Source organism: Lolium rigidum, chromosome 1 (assembly GCF_022539505.1).
Source record: "Lolium rigidum isolate FL_2022 chromosome 1, APGP_CSIRO_Lrig_0.1, whole genome shotgun sequence".
Taxonomy (NCBI): Eukaryota; Viridiplantae; Streptophyta; class Magnoliopsida; order Poales; family Poaceae; genus Lolium; species Lolium rigidum.
In genome coordinates, this window is record NC_061508.1 from 262,018,591 (window position 1) to 262,044,300 (window position 25,710).

Consider the following 25,710-nt stretch of genomic DNA (forward strand, 5'->3'; position numbering starts at 1 on the left):
ATGATTTCTTTCCATCCAAAGTGCATAAAATAGGAGTTTTAATGAAGAAAGTACAAATAAAACAGCTCAACATGCTTCCACACCCCGATTTCCACACGAAGTAGAGCATATTTAAAGGATAATTCCATAGTTTTACTATTTTTCAAGCAACTTTGCTAATTTTCCCCCACTCACATGACTTTATGTCGATTTAACGAAAATATGGCGAATTTCAACTACATGGGCGGGATAGTTTGAATTGTGCGCGCGGCAAAGGGAACCGCCTATTCCTCAACCTTGTGCACGGCAAATTACACACGCAACTCCATTAAACGCCATTTAATTATCACCCCGGCGGCCCGGCCGCATGACCCCCACCCACCCCTACACAACTTATCCCCGTCCGTGCGAAGAGCTTCCCCTCCCCGTCCCGTCCGTGCGAAGAAGAAGCTTCCCCTCCCCGTCGTTCTTCTCGAGACGCACCGGCGGTCAAGTTGATCCACGGTAGGGCTGCTATCTCTAGCTCAATCATGTATCGGGCAAGACGGCCTAACGATTTATATTTTTCTTGATGCTCGCTAAAAAAATTCGTCGGTATGCTCGAACTAATTGGCACTTTATAGTTTTCCGCTTGATTTGTCATCGATCAATTTGTTCATTTGCGTGGGCATATAGAGTCAGTTCTGCACTCGATCCGTTAATTTGCTGAAATGCCATGGCAGAGTTTTGTACACGATCTGTTTGCTAAAATGTCGATGGGCATTTTTTGTTTTGTACTCGACATGATTGCTGAAATGCATAATCATGTAGTATAGTTTTGTACTCGATTGATATACATTTCCTACTTCGCCTTAAATTAATCACCAACCACTCGTATCTCATAATTAAACGGATGGACAGAACTTGGATACTGCATGGACACTTATGTTCCCCTTCATATATAAATGGTGTTCAACCCTTTATGGGGTTTATTAGAGCTCATGAAGGTCACAACCCGGACGTGTATTGCCCGCGCTGCACATGTATGAATGGTGAGAAGAGGCCTCACCCTGTAGTGGCAGATCATTTACACATTTTTGGGATGGACCGCACATTTGTTAGGCGGGTTTAGCATGGTGAACCAAATAATGATCCTTTAGCAGGAGAAGCAGATCTTGCTCACACTGTATGTGTGCTGGCATATGTAGTTAATTATTTATATTGATGCTGCCGCTGTTTCAATCAATAGTTTGCATTGCTGTGCAAGGTTCCGTACTCAAATTTAACTTGTTGCGGATGGATGGACGGGAAGGAGAGAAAAAGCGCTTGCTTCGGGAAACGGGTTTCAGCTCCGGGACATGTGCTGTGCCAGATGAGAAGGTAAATATGTAAAACGGCATTTGTTCAGGTTGCATCCCTTAGATGTTTGTCTAATCGGTTGATGTACTAATTGCAGAAGCATAGAGTTGAAGAGGTCTCTCAGTTTGATGCACCTGTGGATGGTACTGATGACGAGCCTTTCATAGACGAAGGTCCTGCTCCTGAGATTATCCAGCCTACAGAAGGAGGCCGTGGACCGAGTACACAGCTTTGCGTTGAAGTGGATGCACGCCCGGAGATCATCCGGGGCGTCCGGGTAGTCTCAAGACCAGCCAGCCCTGATGCACCTGTGGATGGTACTGATGACGAGCCTCTCATAGACGAAGGTCCTGCACCTGAGATTATCCAGCCTACAGAAGGAGGCCGTGGACCGAGTACACAGCTTTGCGTTGAAGAGGATGCACACCCGGAGATCATCAGGGGCATCCCGGTAGTCTCAGGACCACCCAGCCCTGATGCAAAATGTTGAGCTACTTTATGATTCGTACTCTTATGTTCGGGTGCTGTAGTATGTGATGATTTGTACGCCTTTGGCGCTAGATTAAGCATTCAGTGGATGATCGCGTTGCAAAATTCGACACCCACACAATCAGTTCATCGTATGAGTAGTAGCACAATTACTTCTACGGCGATTCCTGCCGGCGCATTAGTTGGTAGCATGAAACACTTTCGAGTACTCCCCTCTGATTCATATTAATTGACTCAATTCTGTCTAGATATGGATGTATCTAGATGCATTTGTTAACTAGACTAACAAACTTGAGTCAGTTAATATGAATCCGTGTAAACCGCCTAGTCCTCGAGCAGCTAGTTTATTGACTCTGGACTCCAAGCCTCTCGCGGCAAGCCATCGACGAAGCTTTGACCAGATCTTGGCCCGCAATTTTTTGTGTGTGGCGAATAGAAAAGCTTTGACCAGTTCCTCTCGGGATGCAGCACGCCGGTGAGCTTGCACGGTTGCCATGAGCACTTTCCGGCGGAACTTCCTCTTCAGCGCCCTCAAGCCGGCGTTGCGAGACAGCACGCGGTGCCTCGAGGTGGACGGAATTCTGGAGCTCGGGGCGGGGGTCCGCATCGTCCGGGAACGGTCTCCAGCGGGTTAACGAGGACATGCATGGCGGCCAGGGGATTTGTTTTTTTTTTGGTTTGAGCTTGGGATTTGGGGTTTTTTCGGATAGGGAGGAGGAACCGAGGAAGAGGAAGGAACAGCCGCGTGCTTGGCGCGTGGCGGTGTGCTTGAATTTCGAATTTTTGTGAAATGTTTCATTTCCCCGCTACAATTCGGGGGTTTCTTGACGCGCCAATGCGTCCCGCCGGGCAGCTTCAAGTGAATTTGGGGTGCCACGCTATGGGCCCTAGTTTCAGTGAGACATGTAATGACTAGTCACATCAGTAAGTTCATTGTGTAATAAAATATGTTACCCCTCCCCTTTATGTAGCACCCCTTCTCTCCCGATCGAGTGCCGATTGCCGACGGATGCAAGCCGCTAGCTCGATCCCCTCGTTTCGCCTCCACCGTACAGGCATCCAGCTTGGAGGGGCAAGCTGCATCTAGACCAAGCGGATTAGGTAGGACTAGTAATGTTCTTTCCTTTCTCGAGATCGGTTCTTTTTTCCTCTCCTCGATATCTTGCGCATCTCTTTTCTATTCGGGGCGAAGGGGCGTCTTTCTGGTCACCCTCGAGCTGGGAGTGATTGATGGGGGTGGGGGGCGGGGGCTACCTTTGCTTGGATTGGGGTGTTCTTCCTTTATTTGTCGACATTTGCAACCTTTGTAGTTTCTGCTGATCCTCACTATATCTTTTGTCAGCTTGTACAGGAAAGGTAAGACCTCGGCGGTGGGGGCAATGGAGCGTAAGGCCACCACGCATGTGGGCAGTTGGCTGAGCCTGAGCTGCGTCCCCAGCCCCGCGAAGCATGTACTCCGTTTGCTTATCCACTCTTTACCTTTTAAGTGTCTCTCTCGCATCCTCAATCTGTTCCTCGTTCCGGAATATGCTTAAAGTAGCACATGTCTTCAGCTGTTTGTGCGTAAAGCATCTGTGACACCATGCTCTATATTCTCTGTATCAGGTTGGTACCTCCGGGTTCCGTGCTGAGGCTATGGGGAACGAGAATAGCGCCCCACCTGCTGCAGGAGCATGGCCCGATCTGCAGCACAAGAAGAGAAATGCCACTGCCGAGCTGGGCGGGGACCGCCCGGGGGTAATTTTTTTAACCAACTTACCATGATAGTCCGAATCGATACTCCCTCGGATCCAAATTAATTGACTCAACTATCTGTAGATACGGATGTATCTAGATGTGTTTTAGCTCTAGATACTATTGCCTCCATCCCAAAGCTTTGGGCTTATATTATTTTTAGAAAGTCAAACTATACCATGTTTGACTAAGCTTTTACCAAAAATCAGTAACATGCAAAATACAAAATTAATATCATTAAATAGATAATAAAATATATTTTCCTACGGTATCTACACAGTATTATATTTGTTGATAGAATGTTCTAAAATTTTGGTCAAACTTTGCTTGTTTTGATTTCTCAAAAATAAATAAGGCTTAAGCTTTTGGATGGTGGTAGTACATTCTGTAGGATAACGTTGCATAGAAAACAAAAATTTTCCTACCGCGAACACGCAATCCAAGCCAAGATGCAATCTAGAAGACGGTAGCAACGAGGGGGTATCGAGTCTCACCCTTGAAGAGATTCCAAAGCCTACAAGATGAGGCTCTTGTTGCTGCGGTAGACGTTCACTTGCCGCTTGCAAAAGCGCGTAGAAGATCTTGATCACGATCGGTTCCGGCGCCACGAACGGGCAGCACCTCCGTACTCGGTCACACGTTCGGTTGTTGATGAAGACGACGTCCACCTCCCGTTCCAGCGGGCAGCGGAAGTAGTAGCTCCTCTTGAATCCGACAAGCACGACGGCGTGGTGTCGGTGGCGGTGTAGAAGTCCGGCGGAGCTTCGCTAAGCAAACCGGGCAATATGAAGTGGAGGAGCAAAGCTAGGGTTTGGGAGGGGGTGGCCGGCCACTCAAGGGGGCGGCCAAGCTATGGTCTTTGGGGTGGCCGGCCCCCTCCCTTGGCCCCTCATTATATAGGTGGATCCCAAGTGTTGGTGTCCAAGTCTTCGAATAAGACCCGAAACCAAAACCTTCCATAGGAGGGGGCAAACCTAGCCCAACTAGGACTCCCACCCAAAGGTGGGATTCCCACCTCCCATGTGGGGGTGGCCGGCCCCCTATGGTGGAGTCCACTTGGGACTCCACCCCCACTAGGGCTGGCCGGCCATGGAGGTGGAGTCCCTTGTGGACTCCACCTTCCTTGGTGGTTTCTTCCGGACTTTTCTAGAACCTTCTAGAACCTTCCATAGAACCTTCCGCGACATTTTATTCACATAAAATGACATCCTATATATGAATCTTATTCTCCGGACCATTCGGAACTCCTCGTGATGTCCGGGATCACATCCGGGACTCCGAACAAATATTCCAACTTCATTCCATATTCAAGAACTACCATTTCAACATCCAACTTTAAGTGTGTCACCCTACGGTTCGAGAACTATGCGGACATGGTTGAGTACTCACTCCGACCAATAACCAATAGCGGGATCCGGAGATCCATAATGGCTCCCACATATTCAACGATGACTTTAGTGATCGAATGAACCATTCACATACATTACCAATTCCCTTTGTCTCGCGATATTTTACTTGTCCGAGGTTTGATCTTCGGTATCACTCTATACCTTGTTCAACCTCGTCTCCCGACAAGTACTCTTTACTCGTACCGTGGTATGTGGTCTCTTATGAACTCATTCATATGCTTGCAAGACATTAGACGACATTCTACCGAGAGGGCCCAGAGTATATCTATCCGTCATCGGGATGGACAAATCTCACTATTGATCCATATGCCTCAACTCATACTTTCCGGATACTTAATCCCACCTTTATAGCCACCCATTTACGCAGTGGTGTTTGGTGTAATCAAAGTACCTTTCCAGTATAAGTGATTTACATGATCTCATGGTCATAAGGACTAGGTAACTATGAATCGAAAGCTTATAGCAAATAACTTAATGACGAGATCTTATGCTACGCTTAATTGGGTGTGTCCATTACATCATTCATATAATGATATAACCTTGTTATTAATAACATCCAATGTTCATGATTATGAAACTAATCATCCATTAATCAACAAGCTAGTTTAAGAGGCATACTAGGGACTTCTTGTTGTCTACATATCACACATGTACTAATGTTTCGGTTAATACAATTCTAGCATGATATATAAACATTTATCATAAACATAAAGATATAAATAATAACCACTTTATTATTGCCTCTAGGGCATATCTCCTTCAGTCTCCCACTTGCACTAGAGTCAATAATCTAGATTACATAGTAATATACCTAACACCCATGGCATTCTGGTGTTGGTCATGCTTTGCCCTAGGGAGAGCTTTAGTCAACGGATCTGCTACATTCGGATCGGTGTGTACTTTGCAAATCTTTACTTCTCCATCTTCGATGTACTCGCGAATCGAGTGGTAACGCAGCTTGATATGCTTCAGCCTCTTGTGTGACCTTGGTTCTTGTGCATTGGCGATGGCACCCATGTTATCACAAGTAAATGATTAATGGGTCCAATGCACTAGGAACCACACCGAGCTCTACAATGAACCTCTTCATCCATACCGCTTCGATGAAGCCTCCGAAGCCGCTATGTACTCGATTCCGTTGAAGACTTCGCCACCGTGCACCGCTTCGAGCTTGCCCAGCTCATCGCAAGCACCATTCAATATAAACACGTACCTGCATTGTGACTTAGAGTCATCGGGATCGGTGTTCCAACTTGCATCGGTGTAACCGTTTACAACGAGCTCTTGGTCACCTCCATAACAAAGAAACATATCCTTAGTTCTTTTCAAGTACTTCAGGATATTCTTGACCGCTGTCCAGATGTTCCATTCCTGGATCACTTTGATATCTCGCTAGTCAAACTAACAAGCATGTGCTATATCCGGTCTAGTACATAGCATGGCATACATGATAGATCCTATCGCCGAGGCATAGGGGATATTATTCATCCTTTCTCTTTCTTCTGCCGTAGCCGGTCCTTGAGTCTTACTCAATACCTTGCCTGGTAACATAGGTAAGAACCCTTTCTTACTTTCGTCCATTCTAAATTTCTTTAGAATCTTGTCCAGATATGTACTCTGTGATAGCCCTATTAGGCGTCTTGATCTATCTCTATAAATCTTGATGCCTAATATATATGATGCTTCACCAAGGTCTTTCATTGAAAAACTATTATTCAAATAACCCTTAACATCTGCTTAATAGTTCTATATCATTCCCGATCAATAATATGTCATCTACATATAATATCAAGAATGCTACAGAGCTCCCACTCACTTTCTTGTAAATACAGGCCTCTCCATGACACTCGTATAAACCCGAAGTCTTTGATCACCTTATCAAAGCGTCGGTTCCAACTTCTTGATGCTTGCTTCAGTCCATAGATTGAACGCTGAAGTTTGCATACTTTGTCAAGCATTTTTAGGATCGACAAAACCTTTGGGTTGTACCATATACAACTCTTCCTCAATGTCTCCATTAAGGAACGCCGTTTTGACATCCATCCGCCAAATCTCATAATCGAAAAATGCAGCTATTGCTAACAAAATCCTCACAGATTTTAGCTTCGCTACCGGTGAGAAAGTCTCATCGTAGTCAACTCCTTGAATTTGTCTGAAACCCTTTGCGACAAGTCGAGCTTTATAGACAGTAATATTACCATCAGCATCTGTTTTTCTCTTGAAGATCCATTTATTCTCGACAGCCTTTCGGCTCTCAAGTAAGTCTACCAAAGTCCATACTTTGTTATCATACATGGATCCCATTTCGGATTTCATGGCTTCTTGCCATTTGTTGGAATCTGGGCTCATCATCGCTTCTTCATACGTCGCAGGGTCCTCATCATTGTTATCCACAATCATGACATTTAGACAAGGATCAAACCAATCGAGAGTGGTACGTTCCCTTGTCGATCCGCGAGGTTCGATAGTTTCCTCGTTCGAAGTTTCATGATCATTATCATTTGCTTCCTCTCGTTGCCGGTGTAGGCGGTACGGTACAACTTCCTGTATCGCGCTACTCGATCAACGAGTATAGATTCATCAATCTCATCGAGTTCTACTTTTCTTCCAAATCACTTCTTTAGTGAGAAATTCTTTCTCAAGAAAGGTTCCGTTCTTAGCAACAAAGATTTTGCCTTCGGATCCGTGATAGAAAGTGTACCCTATAGTTTCCTTAGGGTATCCTATGAAGACGCATTTCTCCGCTTTGGGTTCTAGCTTGTCCGGTTGTAACTTTTTACATAGGCTTCGCAACCCCAAACTTTCAGGAACGACAGACTTAGGTTTCTTATTAAACCATAATTCATACGGTGTCGTTTCTACGGATTTTGATGGTGCTCTATTTAAAGTGAATGCGGCTGTCTCTAATGCATAACTCCAAAAAGATAACGGCAAATCAGTAAGAGACATCATAGAACGAACCATATCTAAGAGAGTTCGATTACGACGTTCGGACACACCGTTTCGTTGTGGTGTTCCCGGCGGTGTCAATTGTGAAAGTATTCCGCATTTCTTTAAATGCATGCCAAACTCATAACTCGGATATTCACCTCCACGATCAGATCGTAGAAATTTAATCTTCTTGTTACGTTGATTTTCTACTTCACTTTGGAATTCCTTAAACTTCTCGAAAGTTTCGGATTTATGTTTCATGAAATAGATATACCCATATCTACTCGCATCATCTCGTGAAGGTTAGAACATAACGATAACCACCGCGCGATGCTACGCTCATTGGTCCGCACACATCGGTATGTATGATTTCCAATAAGTCAGTAGCTCGCTCCATCATACCAGAAAATGGAGTCTTAGTCATTTTTCCCATCAGACATGCTTCGCATCTATCAAGTGACTCAAAGTCAAGTGATTCTAGTAATCCATCAGTATGGAGTTTCTTCATGCGTTTCACTCCAATATGACCAAGACGACAGTGCCACATATAAGTAGAATTATCATTCAATTTAATTCGCTTAGCATCAATGTTATGTATATGCGTATCACTACTATCGAGATCTAATAGAAATAAGCCATTCTTTTGTGGTGCTCGACCATAAAAGATATTATTCATAAAAATAGAACAACCATTATTCTCGGACTTGAATGAATAACCGTCTTGCATTAAACAAGATCCAGATATAATGTTCATGCTCAACGCAGTACATAATAACAATTATTTAGGCTTAAAACTAATCCCGAAGGTAGATGTAGAGGAAGTGTGCCGACCGCGATCACATTGACCTTGGATCCGTTTCCAACGCGCATCGTCACTTCATCCTTCAGCAGTTGTCGTTTATTCTTTAGTTCCTGTTTCGAGTTACAAATATGAGCAACCGAACCAGTATCAAATACCCATGTACTAGAACGAGAACCAGTGAAATGAACATCTATAACATGTATATCATATATACCTTCTTTCTTCTTCTTGACAAGGCCGCTCTTCGGATCAGCCGGATACTTGGAGCAATTACGCTTCCAGTTGTCCCTTCTCCTTGCGAGTAATAGCACTCAAGCATCGGGCTTAGGGCCGTTCTTAGGTTTCACAGGAGGCGTGGCAGCTTTCTTGCCACCCTTCTTGAATTTTCCCTTAGACTTGCCCTGTTTCTTGAAACTCGGTGGTCTTGTTGACCATCAACACTTGGTGCTCTTTCTTGATCTCAATCTCAGCAGCTTTTAGCATGCCAAAGAGTTCGAGTAACTCCTTGTTCATGTTCTCGCATATTGTAGTTCATCACAAAGTTCTTGTAACTTGGTGGCGGTGATTGAAGGACACGATTAATCCCTCGATCCGTTAGGAATCACTATTCCCAAGTCACCGAGTTTCTTCGCATGCCCGGTCATGGCGAGCATGTGCTCACTAACGGAGCTGCCTTCTTCCATCATACAGCTGAAAAATTGTTTCGATGCTTCATAGCATTCCACGGCCGCATGAGTCTCAAAAATAGTCTTCAACTCTTTCATCAACTCATGAGGATCGTGGTGCTCAAAACGTTTTTGAAGATCGGATTCCGCATCGCATAAGATGGCACACTCGAACTTGAGAGTACCGAGTTTTCCGAGTTGCGTAAACAGCTTTTACTTCATCGGTTTCAGCTTCGCAGGAGGGTCACCTAGCGGTGCATCAAGCACATATTGCAGATTTCCGCCGAGAGGAAGATCCTCACATGACGGAACCAGTCGGTGAAGTTGCTACCGTTGCTCTTAAGCTTTTCTTTCTCTAGGAACCGGTTAAAATTGATTGGGGACGCCATCTCTACAACATATATTTGCAATAGTTTAGACTAAGTTTATGACAAATTGAGTTCAAATTTTAATTCTACATAATTAAAAATCTAGATGAACTCCCACTCAAAACAATATCCCTCGCATTGTCTTAGTGATCACACGAACCAAATCCACCGCACCTAAACCCGATCATCACGAGAAAAGGTGTGATTTCATTGGCGAACACTCAAAGTGTTCATCATATCAACCATATGATTCATGCTCTACCTTTCGGTATCATGTGTTCCGAGACCATGTCCGTACATGCTAGGCTCGTCAAGGCCACCTTAGTATCCGCATGTGCAAAACTGTCTTGCACCCGTTGTATGTACTTATTGAATCTATCACACCCGATCATCACGAGATGCTTCGAAACGACAAGACTTGATAACGGTGCTACTAAGGATGAACACTTTATTATCTTGAGATTTTAGTGAGGGATCATCTTATAATGCTACCGTCGCGATCTAAGCAAAATAAGATGCATAAAAGGATTAACATCACATGCAGTTCATATGTGATATGATATGGCCCTTTTGTCTTTGCGCCTTTGATCTTCATCTCCAAAGCACGGACATGATCTCCATCATCTTCGGGCATGATCTCCATCATCGTCGGCGAAGCACCAAGGTCAATGGCGCCGTCTTCATGATTGTCCTCCATGTAGCAACTATTACAACTACTTTGAAATACTACTCAACATGAAATTTAAAGACAACCATAAGGCTCCTGCCGGTTGCCACAATACAATAATGATCATCTCATACATATTCATCATCACATTATGGCCATATCACATCACCAAACCCTGCAAAAACAAGTTAGACGCTCTCTAATTTGGTTTGCATATTTTACGTGGTTTAGGGTTTTTCGATATAGATCTAATCTACCTACGAACATGAACCACAACGTTGATACTAATGTTGTCAATAGAAGAGTAAATTGAATCTTTACTATAGTAGGAGAGACAGACACCCGCAAAGCCTCTTATGCAATACAAGTTGCATGTCGAACGAGGAACAAGTCTCATGAACGCGGTCATGTAAAGTTAGTCCGAGCCGCTTCATCCCACTATGCCATAAAGATGCAAAGTACTCAACTAAAGATAACAAGAGCATCAACGCCCACAAAACCATTGTGTTCTACTCGTGCAACCATCTATGCATAGACACGGCTCTGATACCACTGTAGGATAACGTTGCATAGAAAACAAAAATTTTCCTACCGCGAACACGCAATCCAAGCCAAGATGCAATCTAGAAGACGGTAGCAACGAGGGGGTATCGAGTCTCACCCTTGAAGAGATTCCAAAGCCTACAAGATGAGGCTCTTGTTGCTGCGGTAGACGTTCACTTGCCGCTTGCAAAAGCGCGTAGAAGATCTTGATCACGATCGGTTCCGGCGCCACGAACGGGCAGCACCTCCGTACTCGGTCACACGTTCGGTTGTTGATGAAGACGACGTCCACCTCCCGTTCCAGCGGGCAGCGGAAGTAGTAGCTCCTCTTGAATCCGACAGCACGACGGCGTGGTGTCGGTGGCGGTGTAGAAGTCCGGCGGAGCTTCGCTAAGCAAACCGGGCAATATGAAGTGGAGGAGCAAAGCTAGGGTTTGGGAGAGGGTAGCCGGCCACTCATGGGGGCGGCCAAGCTATGGTCTTTGGGGTGGCCGGCCCCCTCCCTTGGCCCCTCATTATATAGGTGGATCCCAAGTGTTGGTGTCCAAGTCTTCGAATAAGACCCGAAACCAAAACCTTCCATAGGAGGGGGCAAACCTAGCCCAACTAGGACTCCCACCCAAAGGTGGGATTCCCACCTCCCATGTGGGGGTGGCCGGCCCCTATGGTGGAGTCCACTTGGGACTCCACCCCCACTAGGGCTGGCCGGCCATGGAGGTGGAGTCCCTTGTGGACTCCACCTTCCTTGGTGGTTTCTTCCGGACTTTTCTAGAACCTTCTAGAACCTTCCATAGAACCTTCCGCGACATTTTATTCACATAAAATGACATCCTATATATGAATCTTATTCTCCCGACCATTCCGAACTCCTCGTGATGTCCGGGATCACATCCGGGACTCCGAACAAATATTCCAACTTCATTCCATATTCAAGAACTACCATTTCAACATCCAACTTTAAGTGTGTCACCCTACGGTTCGAGAACTATGCGGACATGGTTGAGTACTCACTCCGACCAATAACCAATAGCGGGATCTGGAGATCCATAATGGCTCCCACATATTCAACGATGACTTTAGTGATCGAATGAACCATTCACATACATTACCAATTCCCTTTGTCTCGCGATATTTTACTTGTCCGAGGTTTGATCTTCGGTATCACTCTATACCTTGTTCAACCTCGTCTCCTGACAAGTACTCTTTACTCGTACCGTGGTATGTGGTCTCTTATGAACTCATTCATATGCTTGCAAGACATTAGACGACATTCTACCGAGAGGGCCCAGAGTATATCTATCCGTCATCGGGATGGACAAATCCCACTATTGATCCATATGCCTCAACTCATACTTTCCGGATACTTAATCCCACCTTTATAGCCACCCATTTACGCAAAGTGGTGTTTGGTGTAATCAAAGTACCTTTCCAAGTATAAGTGATTTACATGATCTCATGGTCATAAGGACTAGGTAACTATGAATCGAAAGCTTATAGCAAATAACTTAATGACGAGATCTTATGCTACGCTTAATTGGGTGTGTCCATTACATCATTCATATAATGATATAACCTTGTTATTAATAACATCCAATGTTCATGATTATGAAACTAATCATCCATTAATCAACAAGCTAGTTTAAGAGGCATACTAGGGACTTCTTGTTGTCTACATATCACACATGTACTAATGTTTCGGTTAATACAATTCTAGCATGATATATAAACATTTATCATAAACATAAAGATATAAATAATAACCACTTTATTATTGCCTCTAGGGCATATCTCCTTCACATTCATATCTAGACAAAGCTGAGTTAACTAGTTCTTTGTCTGTCCATAGCTAGTGTTCACGCTGCAAAAGGCTAAGAGCATCCACTATATGCATCAGTCTATCTCATACAGTAATTCAATATCACTGCCGAGGTCTGCCTTTTGTTTTGCTATTCATATGCAGATCGAAACTTTAGGGCCTTTACTCAAAAGGAAGATCAAAACTGCGGCTGATCAGGCTGCCAGTATGTTGATGCCGCCCCCATCTTCTAAATGCCTCTACAAGCACAAGGCCACGCGCCAGTTGGGTGGTGATCTTTTAATGAATATGGTATATTTTCTTAATCCACAAAACATGCCTTGATTTTTCTCTGTTTATTGTCGGTTTTTTCTATGCTTGCCAAAAGTTTACAACAACAACAACAACAACAACAACCAAGCCTTTCAGTCCCAAACAAGTTGGGGTAGGCTAGAGTTGAAACCCATAAGATCTCGAAGCCAAAAGTTTAGAAACACCAAATTCGTTTGCTTACAATCATCATACAGTAATGTTCATCTACTCCAGCTCCCCTAACCCAACAAAAAATGATGTTAATTACGATTTTTAGATTAAAAGAGCACCATTAGGCGCCGTTAATTACGACTTTGAGATTAAAATGTCATTTGCAATTGTTAATTACAATTTTGAGACAAATGGTTAGTTTAACCTCGATCTCTTCCGCTCTCCATTTATCCCAACCGAACAAAAATTTAACCATTCCATTCCTCTGAAATGGAACCATTCCATTCCATTCCACGCTGTTTCGTAACCGAACACACCCTTGCATTGTTGTGAACTCGTTGTCCATACACGGTCATACCCTTCCACTTACATCCAAGCACTATATGCATCGATCCTGTCTCGAGTCATTCAATATCACTGCTGAGATCTGTTCCCATTCTTATGCAGGCTGAAACTGTTGCGCCTTTACTCAAGTGGATGCAAAATGAGGCTAATGAGGCTGCTGTGAGGACGATGGTGCCGGCACCATCTTCCGAAAACCTCTACAAGCACGAGGCCATGGGCCGGCTGGGTGGTGACCTTTTAATGAATCTGGTATATTTTCTTAATCCACATACATGATTTCATTATTATCTGTTTAATTACTCGTTGGCTTTGTCTAATGCTTACCAAAAGTTCGAAACACTGCGTTTGCTTACAATCATCATACACTAATTTTTCACTTTTCAGTCTGTCTCATCCAAGATATAAACTCGTTGATTTCCATTGGCTTCTTTTGTAATCATTTGCATTGTTGTCAATCTGTTCTCTATGCACAACCCTATTCTTCCACTTACACCCGCACTATTTGCATCAGTCTATCTCATAGATTTATTAAATATCAATGATGAGTTCTGTTGCTATTCATATGCATGATGAAACTTCTGTGCCTCTACTCAAATGGATAAAAAATGATCCTGATGAGGCTGCTCGTGAAGACGATGGTGCCGCCACCATCTTCCGAAAACCTCCTCAAGCACAAGGCCACGGGCCACTGGGTGGTACCCTTTTCGAAGCAGTGTATATTTTCTTAATCCTCATACATGATTTGATTTTTGTCTCGTTTATTGCCGGCTTTGTCTAATTCTTACCAATAGTTCGTAAACACACACACCTATTCTTACACTTACATCCAAGCACTATATGCATCGTTGTCTCATAGATTCATTTTATATATCACTGCCGATGTCTATTGCTCTTCAATTTTCATATGCAGATCGAAACTCGGTAACCCTTCATTGGTCAAAAGGATTGCAACTGCTGCCGATGAGGCATCCGCAGAGGCTGCCACCAAGTTACCGTCAGCCCCACCTTCCGGATGCTTATATAAGCTCAAGTCCAAGGACCAGCCGGGCCGTAACCATCCAAGGGTTCGGGTATATTTTCTTAAGCCACATATACATGCCATGATTTATGTCCGATATTATCACCGGCTCGTCTAATGCTTTTTGGAATTCGGAAACACCAAATTAGCATGCTTATATTCATCATACACTAATTTTTCACTGTTCAATTTGTAACATAGTGTTATGCACTCGCTTGTCAACATTTGCATTGCTCTGAACTATGCACTTTACACAACCTAATTCTTCCACTTACATTCAGCGCTACGCACCAGTAGTACCTCCCATGTTTCCTTCACCATCCCGATGCCGAGCTTGCGGGAATATGGCGGGCCCATGTACATACCCCGCATATAACACCTCCTATGGCTCTATCTACCTTCCTAGTAGCTCCTTCACGCAGTTACGGTATGTATTCTCAGTGGTTTAGCATGAATTGGCATATAGTAAAGTCTTGTTTTTAGTCTTCCTGCTTCTTACATTTGTATCAATTTTCACATGCAGATCGTACCTTGTGAACTTCGTCCTATGATTAACCGGATGTGTCCGCATGAAGGGTCTTTCACTATGCATGGCAATGGCAAATTGATGAAAACCTACACGGTCTATGAGGTGTATGTCTACAAGACGCGAGCCATCACATATTTGTATGGACATGATTGGAGAAAGTTTGCTTTTGACTACGGTCCGAAGAAGGGCGACGAGCCGAGGATCGAAACTCAAACGGGCAGATATACGTAATCGCTTACGCAGTTGGAGACACTTCCAAATATATAATATGTAACTTTTTTCTACTCATATCTTTTGATAACTGTTTCGAGCAGCTTGTTCTAAACCATTCCCTCTCGTTTTAGCTTGCTGGGTTTAACATGATCAAAGCCGCGGATCCCCCGATGGAACATGAGCGGATGTCACAAAGGGCAACCACACCAGCACCGGCACCGGCTTCCCACTCTCCCGCATCAGCACCGGTTCCTCGTACTCAGCTCCGTTCATCGCATCTACCCAAGCAGTCCCCTACATCAGCATTGGTTCCCGTAGAGGCCCCATATACTACACCCGCCCAAGCAGGCTCCCGCATCAGCGACCGGTTCCTCTAGCTCACCGTTTACCGCACCTCGCCCAACAGTCTCCTCGCATCGAGCACCGGTTCCTCTAGAGGCACCGCTATCGCACCTCGCCCAACAGCCTCCCGCATCAGCACCAGCTCGTGTACCAGCCCAGGCTCCCGCACCCGCCCCGCCGGATCACCGAGGTCTCGACTCATTGCCGTGGCCACCCGTGTGGTGACCAGGACGCATCTGAAGGCTATGTTCGTGAGTATATGACAGCATAACTGCTCTTATCTTGATGTCTTCTCTGCTCAAAGTCTCACATGGTTCAGTGCATTGGTGCCATTGACTAATTTTTGGTGGTATCTCTTGCTTTGAATCAGAAATTGCCTAAAAGTATCGCCAAGGATCTCAATGCTGGCCGAAGGGGCAAGATTTCCCTCGTCATGGAGAGTGAAGGTCTCACCGTGGAGGGACGGTACTTCGTCAGTCCCACGGATGGCCGCTTGGCTGTTACTTCCGTGTGGAAAAAGTTCATTGACGGTGCCAAACTTCGCATTGGATCAAAGTTGAAGGTCAAGATCTTTCGATGCCGTTGTGACATGCCGGTCATAAAGTTCGCGGTTGTCTAGTTCTGTTGCCCCATGAGCCCTTAGCAAATGCATTTGTAGTTATACTTATATAAGGTTATCTTATCTGAACTGCTAATTAATTGTATGGGTGGTAAAACTCTGGCAAGCTTTTGCTCTTAGCAAGTATGTATGTATGATCAGCTATTATGACAACTAATGTTTGTGTTCATCTTAATTTGCATTTCCGTTTTAGAAAAAAACTTAATTTCTATTTTGGCTGACCTGTTAGAGAACTATCAGATTGAACCCACAACATGATTCAAATAGATTCATTACACCGAGCCACATGTCTTGACCTTGCTATACACTACTTCCATTAATCAATGCAAGAAGGCTTACCTGAGCTGCCTGAACCATGGCAGATTCGAATCCACCTTATCTATCTAGAAATACAACCTTTGCAGTAAAGAGGATTTGCAAGTATGGGGAGGCCGACATTGGGGACCCATGAGCCAACAGCTGTCGTCAACGTTTTAAAGGTGGCAGGAGATCGAAAGAAAAAATAAGCCAAAAATCAGCTTGGTAAACAAATTCAAGAAAAGAAACATTTACCTTTCCGAGAGGATGACATGCGGGACCCATGAGGCAAGCAAGATCCTCAACTATTTCAAGGCGGCAGGGGATCAAAAGAAAAAAAGGAAATAGCCAGAAATTAATTAGGGTCAAAAATAAATCCATCAAAGGAAACTTTTATTGTTCATAGAGGATGACATGTGGGACCGACTTGCCACCAAGCGTCGTCATCGTTTCAAAGGGGGCAGGGGATCAAAAGAAAAAGGCAAATAGCCAGAAATTAGGGAAAAAAATAAATCCAACAAAGGAAACTTTTATTGTTCATAGAGGATGACATGCGGGACCCATGAGCCAGCAGCTTCCTCAACGTTTCAAAGTCGGCATGAGATTGAAAGAAAAAGGCAAGTGACATAATATCGGGAGCCAAAAATAATCCAAGAAAAGAAACTTTATTGTACATAGAGGATGACATGCGGGTCCCATTTTATAGCAAGTGGTCTCAACGCTTCCAAGGCGGCACAGACCGAAAGAAAAATGAAGTAGCCGTAAATCGTGGTGTGAAAAAAATCCAAGAAAAGAAAGATTTCAATTGGGCTGTATCTGGACATCTGGGCCTTCGAACTATCCTGCTGGGCCTTTTGACTCGTACAATTTCAGCCCACTCCAAAACAGGAAAGGTTGAATTTTTCTCAAAAAAAAAAAAAACAGAAAGTCCTATGCTTCGCAAAAACAAAAAACAAGGAGATTCAACATATAAGTTAGTTTATGTAGATATAAAGATTTAATTTATCTGTTTGCAATAGCTCAGAGCGAAATACAACGTTTATTGTCTGCAAAATAAAATATCACATGTTTCTTGTACGGGAGGATGACATCGGGGACCCATGAGCTAGCAAGTCGTCGTCAACGTTTCAAAGGCGGCAGGGGATCGAAAATAAAAAAAGCCAAAAATCAGCTTGGTAAAAAAATACAAGAAAAGAAAACATTTATCGTTCCGAGAGGATGACATGCGGGACCCATGAGGCAGCAAGCATCCTCAACGTTTCAAAGTCGGCATGAGATCGAAAGAAAAAGCCAAGTGACATAATATCGTGAGCAAAAAATAATCCAAGAAAAGAAACTTTATTGTACATAGAGGATGACATGCGGGTCCCATTTTGTAGCAAGCGGTCTCAACGTTTCCAAGGCGGCACAGACCAAAAGAAAAATGAGGCAAAGCAGATTCTCAACAATTCCAAGGCGGTAGGGGATCAAAAGAAAAAAAGGAAATAGCCGTAAATTAATTAGGGGTCAAAAATAAATCCACCGAAGGAAACTTTTATTGTTCATAGAGGATGACATGTGGGACCGACTCGCCAACAAACGTCCTCATCGTTTCAAAGGGGGCAGGGATCAAAAGAAAAAGGCAAATAGCCGTAAATTAGGGGTCAAAAATAACTCCAAGAAAGGAAACTTTTATTGTTCGTAGAGGATGACATGCGGGACCCATGAGCCACAGACTTACTCAACGTTTCAAAGGTGGCATGAGATCGAAAGAAAAAGGCAAGCTAGTGACCAAATATCAGGAGCCAAAAATAATCCAAGATTTATTGTACATAGAGGATGACATGTGGGTCCCATTTTGCATCAGCGGTCTCAATGTTTGTAATGCGGCTTGAGATCAAAAGAAAAAGAAAGTAGCTAGTAATTAGGGGTGAAAAAAATCCAAGAAAAGAAAGTTGATGGACATAGAGGATGACATGCGGGTCCCTTGAGCCAACAAACTTACTCAACGTTTCAAAGGGGGCAGGGATCAAAAGAAAAAGGCAAGCCAAAAATCGGAGGGTGAAAAAAATCCAACAAAGGAAACTTTTATAGCACATAGAGGATGACATGCGGGTCCCATGAGCCAACAGGTCTCTCAACGTTTCAAACGTGGCATGAGATCGAAAGAAAAAGGCAAGTGAAAAAATATCATGAGCCAAAAATAATTCAAGAAAAGAAAGTTTTATAGTACATAGAGGATGACATGCGGGTCCCATTTAGCAGCAGCGGTATCACCGTTTGAGAGGCGGCAGGGGATCGAAAGAAAAAGGCAAGTGAAAAAATATGAGCAGCCAAAAATAATTCAAGAAAAGAAAGTTTTATAGTACATAGAGGATGACATGCGGGTCCGATTTAGCAGAAGCGGTATCACCGTTTGAGAGGCGGCAGGGGATCAAAAGAAAAAAGAAATTGCCAAAAATCAGAGGGTGAAAAAAAACCAAGAAAATGAACTTTTATAGTACATAGAGGATGACATGCGGGTCCCATGAGCCCGCAGGTTCCTCAACGTTCCAAACGTGGCATGAGATCGAAAGAAAAAGGTAAGTGACCAAATATGAGGTGCCAAAAATAATTCAAGAAAAGAAAGTTTTATAGTACATAGAGGATGACATGCGGGTCCCACTTAGCAGCAGCGGTATCACCGTTTGAGAGGCGGCAGGGATCGAAAGAAAAAGGCAAGTGACCAAATTTGAGGTGCCAAAAAACTCCAAGAAAAGAAAGTTTTATAGTACATAGAGGATGACATGCGGGTCCCATTTAGCAACAGACGGTATCACCGTTTGAGAGGCGGCAGGGATCGAAAGAAAAAGGTAAGTGACTCGATGTCTACGGGAGCTTCTATTCTTGTAGACAAGTGTTGGGCCTCCAAGAGCAGAGGTTTGTAGAACATCAGTAAGTTTCCCTTAAGTGGATACCCAAGGTTTATCGAACTCAGTGAGGAAGAGGTCAAAGATATCCCTCTCATGCAACCCTGCAACCACAAAGCAAGAAGTCTCTTGTGTCCCCAACACACCTAATAGGTGCACTAGTTCGGCGAAGAGATAGTGAAATACAGAGTGGTATAAATAAGTATGAGCAAGTAGCAAAGGTGCGTAAAAGTGCTTGGCGCGTAGTTGATGGTGGTGGTATTGCAGCAAGTAGTAACGCAAAGAAACAAGAAACAAGCAGTAGTAATGCAGCAGTAGTAACGCACAGAGTAGTAACGCAAGCAAGTAGTAACTCAGCCAGTATTTAGGAACAAGGCCTAGGGATTACACTTTCACTAGTGGACACTCTCAACATTGATCACATAATGCAACGTATAAATGCATACTCTACACTTTCGTTGGATGATGAACACATTGCGTAGGATTACACGAACCCTCAATGCCGGAGTTAACAAGCTCCACAATAATGCTCATGTTTAAGTAACCTTTAGTGTAAGATAGATCAACGCTACTAAACCAAGTACTAGCATAGCATGCACACCGTCACCTTCATGCATATGTAGGAGGAATAGATCACGTCAATATTATCATAGCAATAGTTAACTCCATAATCTACAAGAGATCATGATCATAGCATAAACCAAGTACTAACACTGTGCACGCATCGTCACCTTTGCACACATGCAGGAGGAATAAACTACTTTAATAACACATTGCTAGAGTAGCACATGGATAGATAGTGATACAAACATGCTGCAATCATAAAGAGATATAAATAAGCACCTCACTATACCATTCAATGAGTAAGTATTCCGTGAAATCTAGCCTAAGAGACCCACACGGTGCACACACTCGTCACCTTTACACACGTGGGACGAGGAGTCTCCGGAGATCACATAAGTAAAACTCACTTGACTAGCATAATGACATCTAGATTACAAGCATCATCATATGAATCTCAATCATGTAAGGCAGCTCATGAGATTATTGTATTGAACTACATAGGAGAGAGATGAACCACATAGCTACCGGTACAGCCCCGAGCCTCGATGGAGAACTACTCCCTCCTCATGGGAGCAGCAGCGGTGATGAAGATGGCGGTGGAGATGGCAGCGGTGTCGATGGAGAAGCCTTCCGGGGCACTTCCCCGCTCCGGCAGGTGCCGAACAGAGATCCCGTCCCCCGCATCTTGGCTTCGCGATGGCGGCGGCTCCGGCAGGTTTCGTGGGTTTCGTCAATTGTCCTCGGGTTTTCCGATCCAGGGGCTTTATATAGGCGAAGAGGCGGCGCAGAAGGTCGAAGGGGGTCCACACCCTAGGGGGCGCGCCCCCTTGGCCACGCCGGGCTAGGGTTTGGTGGCCCCGTGCCTCTTCTCTCGGCGGTTCTCGTGTGTTCTGGATGCTTCCGGTAAAATAGGAACCCGGGCGTTGATTTCGTCCGATTCCGAGAATATTTCGTTACTAGGATTTCGAAACCAAAAACAGCAGAAAACATGAACCGGCACTTCGGCATCTTGTTAATAGGTTAGTTCCGTAAAATGCACGAATATGACATAAAGTGTGCATAAAACATGTAGATAACATCAATAATGTGGCATGGAACACAAGAAATTATCGATACGTTGGAGACGTATCAGCATCCCCAAGCTTAGTTCTCGCTCGTCCCGAGCGGTAAAACGATAACAAAGATAATTTCTGGAGTGACATGCCATCATAAACTTGATCATACTATTTGTAAAGCATATGTAGAGAATGCAGCGATCAAAACAATATGTATGACATGAGTAAACAAGTGAATCATAAAGCAAAGACTTTTCATGAATAGCAATTCAAGACAAGCATCAATAAGTCTTGCATAAGAGTTAACTCATAAAGCAATAATTCAAAGTAAAGGTATTGAAGCAACACAAAAGAAGATTAAGTTTCAGCGGTTGCTTTCAACTTGTAACATGTATATCTCATGGATAATTGTCAATGCAAAGCAATATAACAAATGCAATATGCAAATATGTAAGAATCAATGCACAGTTCACACAAGTGTTTGCTTCTTGAGATGGAGAGAAATAGGTGAACTGACTCAACAATAAAACTAAAAGAATGGTCCTCCATAGAGGAAAAGCATCGATTGCTATATTTGTGCTAAAGCTTTTATTTTGAAAACATAAAGAGAGCATAAAAATAAAGTTTTGAGAGGTGTATGTTGTTGTCAACGAATGGTAGCGGGTACTCTAACCCCTTGCCGTAAAAACCTTCAAAGAGCGGCTCCCATTTTATTTTATTTTTGGATGGCACTCCTTCCAACCTTTATTTCACAAACCATGGCTAACCGAATCCTCGGTGCCTCGCCAACAATCTCATACCATGAAGGAGTGCCTTTTTATTTTAGTTTTATTATGATGACACTCCTCCCAACCTTTGCTTACACAAGCCATGGCTAACCGAATCCTTCGAGTGCCGTCCAACAATCACATACCATGGAGGAGTGTCTATTTTTGTTAATTAATTTGGGACTGGGAATCCCATTGCCAGCTCTTTTTGCAAAATTATTGGATAAGCGGATGAAGCCACTAGTCCATTGGTGAAAGTTGCCCAACAAGATTGAAAGATAAACACCACATACTTCCTCATGAGCTATAAAACATTGACACAAATAAGAGGTGATAAATTTTGAATTGTTTAAAGGTAGCACTCAAGCAATTTACTTTGGAATGGCGGGAAATACCATGTAGTAGGTAGGTATGGTGGACACAAATGGCATAGTGTTGTTTGGCTCAAGTATTTGGATGCATGAGAAGTATTCCCTCTCGATACAAGGTTTAGGCTAGCAAGGTTGTTTGAAACAAACACAAGGATGAACTAGTACAGCAAAACTCACATAAAACACATATTACAAGCATTATAAGACTATACATCGTCTTCCTTGTTGTTCAAACACCTTACTAGAAATTATCTAGACCTTAGAGAGACCAATTATGCAAACCAAATTTTAGCATGCTCTATGTATTCTTCACTAATAGGTGCAAAGTATATGATGCAAGAGCTTAAACATGAGCACAACAATTGCCAAGTATCACATTACCCAAGACATTATAGCAATTACTACATGTATCATTTTCCAATTCCAACCATATAACAATTTAACGAAGAGGAAACTTCGCCATGAATATTATGAGCTAAGAACACATGTGTTCATATGAACCAGCGGAGCGTGTCTCTCTCCCACACAAGCATGATGTACTCCAATTTATTCAAACAAAAACAAAAATAGAAACAAACAAACAGACGCTCCAAGTAAAGCACATAAGATGTGACCGAATAAAAATATAGTTTCAGGGGAGGAACCTGATAATTTGTTGATGAAGAAGGGGATGCCTTGGGCATCCCCAAGCTTAGACGCTTGAGTCTTCTTGATATATGCAGGGGTGAACCACCGGGTGCATCCCCAAGCTTAGAGCTTTCACTCTCCTTGATCATAGTATGCATCATACTCCTCTCTTGATCCTTGAAAACTTCCTCCACACCAAACTCGAAACAACTCATTAGAGGGTTAGTGCACAATATAAATTGACATATTCAGAGGTGACACAATCATTCTTAACACTGACATTGCATAAAGCTACGGACATTAATGGATCAAAGAAATTCATCCAACATAGCAAAAGAGGCAATGCGAAATAAAAGGCAGAATCTGTCAAAACAGAACAGTTCGTATTGACGAATTTTAAAATGGCCACCAGACTTGCTCAAATGAAAATACTCAAATTTAATGAAAGTTGCGTACATATCTGAGGATCATGCACGTAAATTGGAATAATTTTCTGAGCTTCCTGCAGGGCAGTGGGCTCAGATTCGTGACAGCAAAGAAATCTGGAACTGCGCAGTAATCCAAATCTAGTACTTACTTTTCTATCAACGGCTTAACTTGGCACAACAAAACACAAAACTAAGATAAGGAGAGGTTGCTACAGTAGTAAACAACTTCCAAGACACAAATATAAAACAAAGTACTGTAGCAAAATAACACATGGGTTATCTCCCAAGAAGTTCTTTCTTTATAGCCATTAAGATGGGCTCAAGTAGTTTTAATGATGCACTCGCAAGAAATAGTATTTGAAGCAAAAGAGAGCATCAAGAGGCAAATTCAAAACACATTTAAGTCTAACATGCTTCCTATGCATAGGAATCTTGTAAATAAACAAGTTCATGAAGAGCAAAGTAACAAGCATAGGAAGATAAAACAAGTGTAGCTTCGAAAAATTTCAAGCACATAGAGAGGTGTTTTAGTAACATGAAAATTTCTACAACCATATTTTCCTCTCTCATAATAACTTTCAGTAGCATCATGAGCAAACTCAACAATATAACTATCACATAAAGCATTCTTATCATGAGTCTCATGCATAAAATTATTACTCTCCACATAGGCATAATCAATTTTATTAGTTGTAGTGGGAGCAAATTCAACAAAGTAGCTATCATTATTATTCTCATCATCAAATATAGTAGGCATATTGTAATCATAATTAAACTTATCCTCCATAGTAGGCAGCACTAAAAGACCAATATCATCATAAATAGGAGGCAAAGTATCAACAAAGTAAATTTTCTCCTCAATGCTTGGGGGACTAAAAATATCATGCTCATCAAAGCCAGCCTTCCCCAAGCTTAGAACTTTCTATATCATTAGCAACATTGGTGTTCAAAGCGTTCATACTAATATTACTACCAAGCATGCAAATAAGATTTCATAGGTTTTTTAATTTTCGCATCAAACAATCCATGTTTTAAATCAGGAAATAGAACAAGAAGCTCATTGTTGTCCATTATGCCAAACTAGTGTAAACAAGAAACAACAAGATGCAATTGCAGGATCTAAAGGAAATAGCTTTGAGCACACACACAACGGCGCCAGAAAAGTACTTTACCTGGGACCGTAGTATGAGAGCCTTTTACCTTTCCTCCCCGGCAACGGCGCCGTAAAAGTGCTTGATGTCTACGGGAGCTTCTATTCTTGTAGACAAGTGTTGGGCCTCCAAGAGCAGAGGTTTGTAGAACAAGCAGCAAGTTTCCCTTAAGTGGATACCCAAGGTTTATCGAACTCGTGGAGGAAGAGGTCAAAGATATCCCTCTCATGCAACCCCGCAACCACAAAGCAAGAAGTCTCTTGTGTCCCCAACACACCTAATAGGTGCACTAGTTCGGCGAAGAGATAGTGAAATACAGGTGGTATAAATAAGTATGAGCAAGTAGCAACGGTGCCGTAAAAGTGCTTGGCGCGTAGTTGATGGTGGTGGTATTGCAGCAGTAGTAACGTGAGTAAAACAAGAACAAGCAGTAGTAACGCAGCAGTAGTAACGCAGCAGTAGTAAGCAAGCAGTAGTAACTCAGCAGTATTTAGGAACAAGGCCTAGGGATTACACTTTCACTAGTGGACACTCTCAACATTGATCACATAACGCAACAGATAAATGCATACTCTACACTTTCGTTGGATGATGAACACATTGCGTAGGATTACACGAACCCTCAATGCCGGAGTTAACAAGCTCCACAATAATGCTCATGTTTAAGTAACCTTTAGTGTAAGATAGATCAACGCTACTAAACCAAGTACTAGCATAGCATGCACACTCGTCACCTTCATGCATATGTAGGAGGAATAGATCACATCAATATTATCATAGCAATAGTTAACTCCATAATCTACAAGAGATCATGATCATAGCATAAACCAAGTACTAACACGGTGCACGCACTCGTCACCTTTGCACACATGCAGGAGGAATAAACTACTTTAATAACACATTGCTAGAGTAGCACATAGATAGATAGTGATACAAACATGCTGCAATCATAAAGAGATATAAATAAGCACCTCACTATACCATTCAATGAGTAAGTATTCTGTGAAATCTAGCCTAAGAGACCCACACGGTGCACACACTCGTCACCTTTACACACGTGGGACGAGGAGTCTCCGGAGATCACATAAGTAAAACTCACTTGACTAGCATAATGACATCTAGATTACAAGCATCATCATATGAATCTCAATCATGTAAGGCAGCTCATGAGATTATTGTATTGAACTACATAGGAGAGAGATGAACCACATAGCTACCGGTACAGCCCCGAGCCTCGATGGAGAACTACTCCTCCTCATGGGAGCAGCAGCCGGTGATGAAGATGGCGGTGGA